The sequence below is a fragment of the Pseudopipra pipra genome, chromosome 2 (assembly GCF_036250125.1).
Source record: "Pseudopipra pipra isolate bDixPip1 chromosome 2, bDixPip1.hap1, whole genome shotgun sequence".
Lineage (NCBI taxonomy): Eukaryota > Metazoa > Chordata > Aves > Passeriformes > Pipridae > Pseudopipra > Pseudopipra pipra.
Window position 1 is genome coordinate 99,459,869 of NC_087550.1, and position 11,831 is coordinate 99,471,699.

Consider the following 11,831-nt stretch of genomic DNA (forward strand, 5'->3'; position numbering starts at 1 on the left):
ACTCAACAATCAATGTTTAAAGGTCTCATAAGGTGCTTTCTTTTATGTTTTTCAGCCATTAAAACCTGATATTTCTAGGTATAGTCATGTTACTCATCCAAACAGCCATTTTTAGTTACCATATGACACCCATAGACTGCAGTGACTTCAGTGGCAGCTCTATCAGTATGTGATAAGGTTAAAAAAAATTATACCCATCAATTTCTTTGTAATTAGGTCAAGAAATCTTGGTAACATCCACCTTAATGCAATATGGCAACTGCAGATATCTGCTGCATTTTTTGAATGCCTGGCTCCATGAAGATTAAAATTGTTCTTTTCTAACCTAAGATATTTCAAGTACTATATGTCAGGGCAATTTCTATAACTCCATATTTCAAGGCATGAAATTCTTATTTTATGCTAGTAAACATTAGAGCTGCAATAATCTTAAAGGTTAACTTTCCACAAAAGGATTCAATGCAAATTCTCACCATTCATCTGAAAGTTATAGTATATTTAGAAATGCAATAAAAGTATTTTTAGAATTACATACAGAGTACTTATTTTGTTTCGTGACCTGAGTTGAAGAGAGCAGAATGATTTGTACTACAAACATAAGTCTGAAGTTAAGGGAACACTTGATAGCAAGAAAATAATCCTCTAAATAAGAGGCCAGACTGCCACTAAAACCTACAGGAGAAGACTGAACATAATGCAGCCTTTGAGAGAATGTAAGAAATAATAAGACATTAGCAGGCAAATAGACCAAGGAAGCTTCCCGGGTCTTTACCGCTAATAAATTCTCTCTGTTTTGGCAAGAGATATCTGTAATTTGTAAGTGGTTTTGATCTCAGGGAAACTTTCCTGCATTTCTGTAATGAAGGAAGACTTTCTGTAAGGGAGGCTGTGATACCAGTCCCTTTGGGTGGAAGGCCAGGATAGCATCTGACACTCATGTAGTGACTGGTACTGATTTCAAAGGTAGTTCTTATCTCTTCCCCTCAGAAACCAGGCAGAAAATCACAATGTTGTGCCTGAAGACAGTAGAAAATGTAAGGTCACAAATTGCTCCATTTTGCTCAGATGCCAATTCCAAACAACAGAACAGATGTTTTTCTCCTTGTCACCACCAGCGCCTCTTGCACTAGCTATCATGAAGGCAACAGAAATTGCACACAGTGTACATATTATTAGCCCTTGTGCACACTTTTGATAGTGGGAACATGTAAAAAGAGAGGTAGAGTTTCTGGTTTCATCAATAAAAGAACTTTGTCCCACTAAAATCAAACATTTCATACCAGGATTTTCCTTTTAAAAAATCAAAATAAATATAAACCTAACATTTCCATCTACATATTACTGCATGTATTTTGCAGCAGTGAAAGATGCACAGAAAGGAATCAAACAGGGGAAAATTCTAAACATTTCCTAGTCTCACTGGGAGTTAGTCCTCAGACAGGCTAGCTTTTGAAAACAATATTTGACAGTATTCAAGGAATTTAAAAACATATCTGTATCAAGAAAGTTGATTTTTACTTATAAAATAAATTAGATGCAGACTAGAAAGCCTTTAAACAAAGTATCAGGAGAGAAACTGTTAGCAGAGATGAAGTCTTGCCCAGCAGGTTACTCAACTACAAAGACATACTTAAATTGTGCTTATCCCAATTCCGTGTGGGCTCCTGTGGAGAGATTCCTGTACATGTGGAACTAATCAATCAGATAAAACCATCTACAGTTCTTAAAAAATGTATTCTGTGCTCACTGTAATTGTGGAACAAATCTGTTATTTAATATCATACCTGATCCAGGTTACAAATTGGCCAGGATCTGCCCTCTAACGAAGATGCTATGCTACACATGGCCAAACAGTTTTTAACTAACTTCCTCATTAGAGCAATTATTAAGATCTTAGCTTTAACATTGCTGTAGAAAACTGCTATTGAGGAACCTGCTCTTGCCTGGCAAAAAATCTCAGGGCTGGGAAGATGGGCACTAATGCCTTACAATGTGCTTCTGGCTAATTAATGTGTTGACTGAGCCTATGTTAATCAAGGTCCATCAAACTATGCTTCATTAACACGTAAATTGGCAAACTCTCTTCTGCAATTGCCTTACCATCTGAGCTCTAGTTATGGGCCTCAAAACAGTCAATAACTGGAGTTGTAATTTATATTGTTCAGTTGGGGTATTTATTTTCTGACATGCACAAAGGAATGGTGAGGTAGAGTGCAAATGTATATTGTTTCAAAATACACATGAATACCTTAGACAAACACTATAGATATGAATAAACAATGTGGAAGTTTAAAAATATGTCAACAAAAGGACTTCATGTAAGTGATACATAACAGGAAAGCATTTCTTTCCTCAGATTAAAGAGGTAAGTACATCTAGAAGCCAGTTCAAATCATTTAAGAGAGAAGGTATGCCAAATTAGATGAATAGAATATAATGATAAATATCTTGAAAAGAACTGTTGGTTCAATCTCTTTTAGTTTGAACACATATTAACAGAACTTAGAATAACCTTAGGAATATGTGTCATATTCTGATGACCTAAGCTATAATGAGCATGCCTGATGTTTTCTATCAACTAGTCCTAGGTGTTACCAGCTCAGCATCTTACCAAGGCCACCTGAATCAGTCCAAGGAGACTGTTTTGTCTTGCCTAGGGATTTATACAGAATTTAAATTGAGGTAAGGTCTATATATCTCTCGATTGTTTGCGAAACAGCCAAGTGTCCTAATTTAAGCATTCAAAGTAGGTGCCTTCAGAGAGAGAATAAATACAATTTCCTCCTTCCTGCTTTCCTTCTTCCTCTTGTTACCATAATGAACAAGAACACCTTAGTGTTAGTCCATAAATAACTCAGCTCTTTTGCTTCAATAGTAGTGACATAATAAAATATGTTAAAAAGCAGCAGTTAATTCAAACTGTGGGTAGCTGTCTGTAGACAAGCTATTGTAGCCATTGATGATCTAGTCCACATGAGCAGTGGAACCAGAAAAGCTGCTGGAATGGTCTCCCTGTTCAGGGACCAATATCTAGCATCATTTTAGATACCCTGGCAGAGCTACTTCTCTGTAAACGCAATGTATCCACTTGTCCTATGTCATCTCTCAGTCCCATATGGGTGTCTAAGGTACCTTAATGCACCTCTAATGGCACTAGATCCCCATGTGTGGGCAACAGAATTGGACTATAGGTGTCAGCTGCCATTTGAGTTTGATCCTATGTAGGCATTTACATATAGATGCCCAAGTTTTAGAGTCTTTATCTGGAACTGAATCTCAGTTGTATTGCACATATATATACCTGGTTGTATTGCACATGCTCCCAGCTTTCACTCCATCATTCTCTCAGCATCCACTGACATTCCAAAACACTTTCTAGGCAATTTATAATTTAGACTGCAAAAGGTGTGGAGTACAGAAATAGTCCTAGAGAACAGAACAGCACTTAGTGCAAAGTCTAGTATTTGGGAGAGGTGCAGAGGCAGTCAAAATTCAGTGTTCCTTCCTTTGTCTCCTGAGAATGCTCTGAAAGCCCTTACAGTCCCAAAGTCTCAGCTTACACTAGTTCTACAGACATTTGCACTGGGTAAGAAGGACCAGTGCATGAAAAAAATATTCCCACATTTTTGTAATGTAGATGAGTTTTGACTGACAGGTTGACCCTTAGCTTCCTTTATTTAGCACTGAAGTATGATAGTCCTGTTCATGGAAGTAAAAATAATCTATTTCTCTATTCTGTCTGTATGCAATCCAGAAAACTTCAAAAGCTCTTACAAGTCTCCATAGATGCCAGCTAATAATGTACTGGGCTTGAACAAACTCAGGTATGGCTGGAAGCTAAAAGTTCTTTGCCCTTAGGAAATCACTGGTGGTCTTTCCCAAAGTGTCAGCCAAAAGACCATTAACATTTCAGTCAGTTTTAATTGGATAAGACCACATGTCTCTAATTTCACTCTGTATCAGCTATGACAGGCAGCATCCTGCCCAGTCTGCCACACCATGTGGGCTGAATTTCAACTTATAATGGACCACAAGTCAATCTCTTAAAACCTGGAATTTTATCATGGAAATGAATACTACTTTTCTAGAGAAGACTGATATTTCAAAGATGAAAGATATTTGCTTACATCCAACCAGAAGGTACAACATGCTTGTAAATGTTACAGCTTTTCAAAGATGACAGGATATGGGCATACGTTGTAAGATAGGATATGGCCCAGATAAGATAGTTGGGTGTTTGTAAACTTCGAAAACCTCAGCTGTATATTGTTACAATCTTCCACAGATCTTGCATTCTAAGTCTTGCAGATTATCTCCTACTCAGCAGTTCAATTTCTGCTTGTTTACAATGGATTTAAAACCAAGAAAATCCCAAGCTGTGGAACACAGTGTGATTCTAAGGTGCTGGAGGAGGTGCATAACAGAAAGATGCAGCAGCAATTATGCAGATTTTCATCAAAAAGTTTTGAAAGTTACATAGGCATATCTAGAAACTAGAAGTACCATTTAACTAGATATGACAAAAATACTCAGCCTGTTCTATATTCTATTGCTTCATAAGTAAAAAAATTACTAAATTGGTATCTAACTACTTTCACAGCAATTTAAAAAAAAAATTATAAACAAAGATAATTTTGAAGAAACATACAAAATCTCTTGTTTTGTCAGGCAGTCAAGTGGGAGCTGTGTTCACTAATTCCTATCCTATTCCACCATACTGAACCTCCTGATCCTTACTGTTTGTCACATGGCAGATTCCTATGAGAGCCCAGGTGTGTTTTCTTCCAATTAAGAATAAGACAAGTAGAACTCTTTTAGAGTGTCTTAGCCTGACTTACTGACACATTCACTTCAGGTAGTAATTCCTAGGAAGATGGGTAGCCATGAGGCCTAAGCCTAAGCTTTTTGAATCCTCTGCGTAATAAGAAACATAGAAAGTATTTAGTTAACACAGAAGATATATGATGTTAGCATGAGTCCTTACTGATCTGTTCAAACAATAACTTTTACAGTGATGGAAGTAAGAGTGTAAGTACAAGAATACTAACAAAACCAGCTGGAAAATAATTTGCAATCTGCCAAGTGCATTTTAATAAATTGTTGTTAATATTTATATATTAACATAATATTTACACATGTAAGTATATATGCATACAGCATAGAAAACTTTTATTTTTGCTACATGGTCTTTATGTGACATTTGGACTGAGAAATGTGAAAAAGCTCACAAAAAATTACCAAATTCCAGCACAGTTCCAACTTTACAATTTCTTTTACAGATTTGTTTATGTGTTTTGAGAAGCAGTATTACTGTTTTGATCTGCCTAAACCTTTCAGTTGTGACAAACAGCTGATAGCTCATGACTGCTGGAATATGTTTAGATTGCTCTAATTTTATGAGTAAATTGATGTCAAGTTTATTTATACATGTTTCCCTCCACCTTTGGAATTTAGTTCTTAATAAAAGATATTTATAGGCAAGATTTACTTCTTTACGCATAAATGTGATTTTGATGGTGATCTTTCATTTAAAATTAGAGGCCCTTTTTCCAACTACAATGGCCATATAAAACTATATGTGTCTCTGCTTTATAAAAATTGATAGGATAGCCACTCTTCTGTTTCAGGCAGTTAATTTTAGGGCTCTTTGGCACAACAATTTTAGTATAGCTCCTTTACCATGCACATGCAGAGATATAATATCAGTTGTGAGTTCTGTTGAATTAAATGCCTGGTTTTTTCTCCAAAATACAATTTGGAAATTTAGAATTCATGAAAACTAGAAAAGAAGTAGCAGCAAATACATCTGTTTTATCTCTGTAAACTAAAGGATACTATTGAACAGTTTAGAAACACTGAACCGAAGTAATTTCTCTACTAGAGAACTAAGGAGCCTTAACTGGTGTATCAATAACCAGAGAACACATCCTGCCTTGTTTGCTTGCAATGAAACCAAGGATGCGAAATAAACATTGCATGCTGGAGACATTGTTACCTTTGCCTACAGACAACCAGCAGAAACCTAACCAGAAATATCAGTTTATTGTCATTTGCTAGGACTGACAGTTATTACTAGGAGTGGGGGTGAGCATGTGATAAAGAACACCCCAAATTAACTTTTATTCTCAAGGGGAGAAGCAACTCATAGTTGTGGTGGTATTTCAGGAGTCATGGCCATATCTAGTGATGCAACACAAAGAGATGAATTATTTTCCTTGCTTCTAAAACTGTTAATAAGATGGAGAGAGAGAACATTTGTATAATTCTTCTTAAAATACAGTTGTCAAGAGTCTATCACATTCTTATATTAAATCACTGAATTTTTTTATCCTTGGGCCCCTCTAACAAATCTCATTAGTGGTCGTTTTAATGGAGATTTTTGTTTTTAAGCCAAAGGAGAACCATAGTAACTGTGCACTTCCTAAACCATTTCATTCATGAATGGGAAATGAGTCTCCAAATCTTTACTCACATGAGTAACCACATTGATATCCTTGGGCCTTCCATTATTAACAGCTAGAACTGTGAGTATAAATTTGCAGGGTTTGGATGTGGCACTTCATTACTTCATAAGAGTGAAATCTGTAGCTGAAATCAATAGCTAAGCATGGGAGGCATATAAAAGATACACATTCTTTCACGGAGGTCTGATTGTAATGCATCTCTCAATTTTGTTTCCGCATCAACAAATAAGCATATCATTGTAAAAAGATGTACAGACTAAAGGCAGTAATTACAAAGACACATTTTAGATAGACATTCCAACTTCAATAGAGGAATTTGGAATAGTTCATCAGAAAGAATAGATTAATAGTGAAAAAGGTCAACACTTCTTGAAAAACTAACAGAGTAAGTCACGGACCAAGTTTTTGGTTCTCTGTCAATCAGTAGTGTAACTGTTGTCAATCATTCCCTCTTACCTTGTTTGGGATTTTTGAATGGCCACAAAAGAAACTTTTGTTGGTAATTATGGTCTTTACAATTCATCTGAGTCACAGGCAGGATTTTCATAGCCTGCCTGTGCAATAGACATGGTATACCCCAAGCTGCGCTCATGTATGTCCAACCAATTCAAGCTAAAGTTTCCCACGATGATATGAAAGGAAATAAAAGATTCTGACCAACACAAGTCACTATTCTAGAAACAACACAAAAAGGAATAGGATAGCCAGGGTCTTCTGGTTTAACTTTCTTTCTTTTTTTTTTTTCCTTTTTTTTCTTTAAAGAGGATAAATGTGATAACTCTTCCTTTGGAAGGATGCAGTTAGGTTATGCACCTGTGCATTTTGAATCTTCTGAAAGAGTATTTATATTCTCTGCTTAACCACATGCTTCCTATTATGCTGATCAGGATATTCTGCTAAAAATTTCTACCAAGAACTAATGTTTCTTCATTTATCTTTTAATTCCAGAGATCCCCTAGGATTTTTCTCTTCCCCAAATATTTTCACCTTCCACAGGTACAGTTTTGTTATCTTTTCTTTTGCTATTAGTTTAAGTGACCTATCATATCCCTGCTGAAAATATGAAAATATTTGAGAGGTAAGGTTCTCACATATTGATGTTGATTCAGCAGAGTAACAAATCTGATAACATCAAAGGAAGAATATCTGAAAACTGAGATTTAGGCAGAACTACTTTTTCAACAAATTGCAACCTCTATATATTTACCCATTTCTAAACAGCCATGTCTGTTTATTTGCTTATTTTCCTAGCTTTGCCGAAAGAAAGGTTGGAACAACTTCGGAAAAATAACAGCAAAGTTGTTCAGTGGAAACCAGCCCCTCTACTGTAAACACTGCCTCTCCCCAAACTGCAGCTGCACAAAGCAGAGACAATGCAGGGGACCCTCAACATCATTAACCAACTTCCCTTCCTCACCAAATAGTCGCTTCGATAAAGCAATTACAATAGCATCATGGAACAGTAGAACAAGGAAAAAAAAATAACCTTACCAGCTTCTCCTACAGTATATAGCTGAAAGGAAAACAAAACCCCCAGCTGCCGTATCACATGCAATTGGTCTCTCAGAATGAATTGACTGAAAGAACTATGAAAGGCTGAAGTCTTTCGACCCCTCTGTTCAGCCTCTCTTCAGCTCCCACTCTCAGAGCTTCCTCACAAAGCCATTCTACTCCCTAATCCTCGCACAGGAAAAAGCAGCGCTCACCAAATGACTTCAGCAGAAGCGATTCTCCAGAGGGGTGGGGGAAGAGATGCTGCTGCCACTCAGCCCCCCCTTCCTCCCTCCCTTCCGCCCCCCCGCCGCCGCACAGCATCCTCAGGGAGGGTATCAAAACCATCTTGCCAGGCGCTTGGGCAGTACAGCCCGTACACAGACAGCATGTCAGGACAAGACACAGAAAAGTACACATCTCCATTCATCACCCTCTCAGCCACTAATTTCCCCTGGAACACACCCCTGGATGCTTGCAAGAGATCCCCACGTGCATCTCAGTTAGCCTGCACTGAAGTAATTAGCCTTTTTTAGTTCTTTTAAAATTAGCTGTGTGACTTCCTAAAGTCGTTGCTGGGCCTAAGATTTTTCTTTTTAACAAAGAATGGGTAAATAAACCTGAAATATTTCAAACAACAACGCAACAACAAAGATGTTCCCCCAGAAAATCAATAAGAAAAAGTAGAAGAAAAAACCCTCCAACAGACAAAAAATCAATAACATTAGGAATCACCATATTAAAAAAAGTGTTGCCTCCCTGAAATGCTTTTGATAGCTAAAATCAAAACAAGCAATTGCATTTCTCACAATGAGAAAAGGTTTCTATCTTCGTTCTCAGTCTGTGTAAAAAGAGATGGCATTTTTTTCATATAATTTGTCTTGAAAGTATGACATAGATATTGAGATAAGATCCCCTGCGTATTCTCTGCTTTTCAAGAAAGCATTAAATCTTTGTTAAATAAATGCTGTTGTCATGTTAGTTTTTAACATGAGTTTTACCTCTTTGCAAGATGCAAAAACTCAGAAACAGGCAGCTGCCACAAAGTAAATCAAAAGAAAAACCCAGAAAAGCAGATGGCACAATTTCACATCTTAAATGTTGGCTGTGAGCCTTCCAGTAATAATTTATAAGGAGGACTTCCTCCTGCTTGTTCCTCTGCTTGGCAGCATGCTGTTTGAGCCTTTCAAACAAAATAAATAGACTTCAAACCACCAGCTTCACACACACTAACACTTACCAATGCTATTTCAACCTGACACAAGCTGACTTTGTTCCTCTGTGACCCTGGACAGAAAACTGAGGTGACAGTTTGATGGATGTGATCTCTTTTCACAATACGAGTTGTGACTTCACAGCCCTGTCTCCCCATTATTGCTTAGCTGAAGGAGGAGACAGGAGCAGAGGAGAATCTTCCACCATACAGAGCCATTTTAACTGTGAAAATGAACCAAAAGTGTGCAATAAATGCCTGGAACATACTTTTCTTCCTCAAAAGTGTGAAATTGGGGGAATCCCTTTCTACTTTTCTTGGGGTTGGAGTTTAAGGGGATAAGGGAAAGGCTCCAAGGAGAGAAATTAATCCCAATAGTTTACTAGATTGCATTTTAGTTTAAGAAAATGGCAGCATCAGCAGAGAAAAAAAGGAAAGAAGGAATTCAGTTTGTTTCATTTATGACCAAAGAACACTTGGACTGTGAATCTTGTGAACTGTCTCTCAAATGTGCTAATTCAATTACTTAATCATGAATCTTGAACAATTCTTTAGTGGACAAAGGACTCACTGCAGTAATCTGAAGCCAACAATTGCAATGTGATGTCTTTTATTTATTACCTAAAAGACATCATAAAATATCACGGGATCCATATATCTTAAAATTGGTGTCTGCAAGTTCAGTATTCGAATGCATATTCTCTGCTAAAATGAATTCAGAAATCTTTTTACAAAATTAACATATTTGACATAAAAAACCCTGCCAGATTTCAAAGAATTCATCATGAAGAAGTTGCCTTTCCACAAAAAAGGCTGAAAAAGGAAGGTGGTGAATGAACTCTGAAATGTAAGGCTCCACACTCCATAGGCTGAGCCCATTAACAGACACCCTAGTGTCTGAAGTCAGCCTCTAATTTCCTTACAGAGGAGCACAGGTTGCTAATATATTTAGGTCTTTGCTTCTGCTTGTTCATCTAATCGGATGGATTCATTATGGTGATACTAGAGGGCGTCAAATCCCTGATTTTACAGATACTGGGGCCAAATGACCTGGCTCAAGGAAGTCTCTGGCAGGAAGCCAAATCTTTGCTGTTCCAGTGCACCCCAGCTCCAGTGATCCTTATGTTCTGAAAGATGATGATTTCTGAAAACAGGGACTGGTCTACTGTATGTTTGAGATAAAGTTTTGTCTGTTCTGTATTTGTTATCACACAAATTATGTTACTATTTTTTCTAGTTTGGGATTTGATATTCATAATTCTGTCAAAAAATATACACAAAGTCACTCCAATAGCAAAAATTTATTACCAGTTCATTTTTTTCCAAAAATACTACTGTCTTTCCAAAAATATTCACTTTGTTTCAAGTGACAGTATTTATGTACTTCCATATTTATGAATATTTTTATTTCTGTAGAATTTCTGTAAGGTAGTACCCAAATTATGCTAATACTGAAATAGAATCAAATAGAAGACAAAGATTGATTGATATTCATAAAAACAAAATCTGACATTTATATAGAGGAGTACCTGCAGTTATCTTGTTTCATCAATTCAACTCCAGCTTTTAAGATTTTTGTTTTCCTAAGAACCACCTTAGAATTACACAGTCACTTTAGGTGATCCCATTTAGGGGGAACTCTAGCATGGTGAAAGTCAGGTGGTGTGAATTTCACCTTTTACAAAGGAGTAGTAAGAGATGTACTTGTGAGCCATGTATTCCTAATCATAGCTTCTTAACTTCCACCACTGCTTCTTTATCTCTGTCTAACAATCTGAGAGCATTCCCATTGTAAAGAAGGAAGTAGGTTAAATGTTTCAGAAACAGTAAGATCTCTTCACAGACCACTTGATATAAATAAATAACCTCTAAATAAAGAAGTTTATACCATCCAGCAGGTAGTCAACTATGATCTGCACAAAGGAGAAGAGCTCTTTCGATCGAGAGAAAGAATGAAGCGTGAAAAGTGTAGCCACCCTTGTTCTTGGAAGCCACTTACATTGAGTTTGCATAGGGGAACAAAAAATTCACAATAGGGCTAAAAGAACATGCACTAAAAATTGGAAGAGCTGATTTTTCTCATTCTTGTAGTGGAACATAACTTTCAGGCTCTTGATAAATATCTGAAGGAAGACCGACCTTTAGGAAATATCAGCAGGTTTGCACACTCTGTTCCATACTTTTTTCTCTACTTGCTCACAACTATGTCCTCTTATCTGTGTAATCTGTCTAAAACACTTTTTCTTGCAAAACGTTTACTTCTTCCTATGTTTTTTGGATTAACAAAAAGCATAAGGCTTTTGGATAAGGCTTGCATTTGGACAACAGCCATACATTTTTAAAAGCAACCATAAGAGCATTTCAAAGAATCTTTTGCACAAGCAGAGTGGTGCAGGCAATTTCACTGGAAAACATTCCAGCAAAACTAAACTTTGAGACTCACTGGTGTGACTGATCAGTGCAATTCACTGTAGTTCTTTGATTTATTTTTTCTTACCTTCTCCTGAAAAGAAACTCCCAGTAATTCTTAAAGGCAATGTAGAAAATGGAATCATGGAATCATAAAATTGGAGAAAGACTCAGATTGGAAAGGAACCTTAGAGATCATCTAGATTATCTGGAGGCAGCATATCTTTATAAATAGAAGGAAATGCACATTTTAG

The 11,831-nt window shown here is 36.8% G+C and overlaps 1 protein-coding gene across 1 annotated transcript in view; it reads right to left on the bottom strand.

Annotated features, from left to right (window-relative positions):
• MID1 (midline 1) overlaps positions 1 to 8,195 on the bottom strand; it is a 174,724-nt gene extending 166,529 nt beyond the window's left edge. Inside the window, exon 1 of the mRNA XM_064646589.1 lies at positions 7,956 to 8,195. The gene's annotated coding sequence lies outside the window, so the exon portion shown is untranslated. The remainder of the gene's footprint in view (positions 1 to 7,955) is intronic.
• Positions 8,196 to 11,831: the final 3,636 nt, after the last annotated feature.